The sequence below is a fragment of the Microcebus murinus genome, chromosome 22 (genome assembly GCF_040939455.1).
Source record: "Microcebus murinus isolate Inina chromosome 22, M.murinus_Inina_mat1.0, whole genome shotgun sequence".
Taxonomy (NCBI): domain Eukaryota; kingdom Metazoa; phylum Chordata; class Mammalia; order Primates; family Cheirogaleidae; genus Microcebus; species Microcebus murinus.
The window spans coordinates 22,901,970-22,903,967 of NC_134125.1; the positions used below are offsets into that span (position 1 = coordinate 22,901,970).

The 1,998-nt window shown below is 51.9% G+C and overlaps 1 pseudogene; it reads left to right on the forward strand.

Annotated features, from left to right (window-relative positions):
* The first annotated feature begins 664 nt into the window (after positions 1-664).
* LOC105879309 (immunoglobulin lambda variable 1-40-like) lies at positions 665-1,504 on the forward strand (annotated as a pseudogene).
* Positions 1,505-1,998: the final 494 nt, after the last annotated feature.

Sequence of the window (1,998 nt, forward strand, 5' to 3'; positions counted from 1 at the left end):
TTAGACAGGAAACAAAGATTTTCCCAGAAAGCTGCCTAGGAACACCCTTCTCCTGTCACTCCCCATCCCTAGAAAGAAGAGCTCCCTTTCTCCTCAGTTGTAGGATCCACAGCAGGGAGAGGTCTGGGCACCAGGAGGTGACCACATATGAGGAAAGGACCTGGAGTCCCCCACTGCCAGGAAAGTGACTCCATGGGGACAGTCCCTACTCCACACTTGATCCTGACCTACAAGGACTGTGGATGGAGACCCCATCTCAGTCCTGGCCAAAGGGCAGCACAAGGAGCCGTGGACAGGTTCACTCTGAGGAGCACAGCAGGGCGTGAAGATTGAACTGAGGGAATCAGCAGGCCACAGGTGCGGCTGCGTGTCCTGCCTGGAGGCAGGGGCAGTGGACAGAGCAGTGGGGAGGCAGAGCTGGCTCTAGAACACTGTGGTCACCATGTCACATGAGGTTTGTCAGGGTCTGGACACCAGGGGGCACTCAAGGCTGTTCCCTGAAGTGTCTCCGGTTGATCAGAGCTGGGACCAGCCACCTGCCCTGCCTGGTGCCCTCTGCTCAGGGCACAGCTGTGACCTCCCCAGCCCTTGGGACCACACAAGCCCCACCCCCACGCACCCCTGACACCCTCAGGCACAGGGGCCTGACCAGCGCCCAGGGGGGGCAGAAAGCCGGGGCCATTTGCATGGAGGAGCCTCCCCTCTCAGGGTATGAAGAGGGGAAGGACAGACCTGGGGAAGCTGCTGCAGCTGCGGGCACAGAAGGCAGCACTCGGGACAGTCCCGCCATGGCCTGGGCCCCACTCCTGCTCTCCCTCCTGGCTCACTGCACAGGTGAGCTGACTCGGGCCAGGGAAGGGCCCTGGGAAGACCGTGGGGCCCTGCTCTGTCCTCTTGTCTCCAGACCCAGAGTCACCATGTGTGTGTTTCCCCCTTCCAGGGTCCTGGGCCCAGTCTGCGCTGACGCAGCCGCCCTCGGTGTCTGGAGCCCCGGGGCAGAGCGTCACCATCTCCTGCTTGGGGAGCAACAGCAACATTGGGGGTAACTATGCGAACTGGTACCAGCAACTCCCAGGAACAGCCCCCAAAACCCTCATCTATGCTAACAGCAATAGACCCTCGGGGGTCCCTGCCCGGTTCTCTGGCTCCAAGTCTGGCAGCTCGGCCTCCCTGACCATCACGGAACTCCAGGCTGAGGACGAGGCTGACTATTACTGTTCAGCCTGGGACGACAGCCTGAGTGGTCACACAGTGCTGCAGACACAGGGGGAAGTGAGACAAAAACCTGCCCCTGCTTTCCTGTGATCACTGTCACGACTGCCTGTGACAAACGCCAGGCAAAACATTGACTGTGGCCGACCCCAGGCACTCACGTCTGAGGATCTAACTCTCAGCGCACAGACCTGCTTTAAATGCTCACTGACCTTCCAAAGTCAGTGACCTTGCCCTCTTTCATATTATTTATTAAAACATCTTTATTAAGGTATATTATAACATGTATGTCATAAATAGCCCCTTTTAAAATATACACTTCAAATTTTCTTTAGTGTTTATTGAGTTGTACAACCATCACCATAACATGAATTTAGAATATTTTCATCACCCTACTAATAAACAGCTATTAGTCTAATAGCTAGTACTACTATAACTTTGGCTTGTGTATCCAATTTTCATTTCCCACATAACTTATATTAATACATGAAAATGTTTACTAGGTGAATTTTCATACACGAAATATATCAAGACATAATTTAGTACTTGATTCATTTTTATTGCCAAGAAAAAGATTCCATGGCATGTATGTCCTACAGGTTGTTAAACCATTCATGAGTTGTTGGACATTTACTTTGTTTAAGCCTGTTCATTTTATAAGTAAGGTTGCTGCAAGCAACAAGTTTCCAATTTCCCTGTGGATTTATGTTTGTATTTTTATTGGGTAGATTGGTAACAGTGGACTTTCGGGGTGATGTAATTACTGTCTTTCAGGAAATGTCAGAT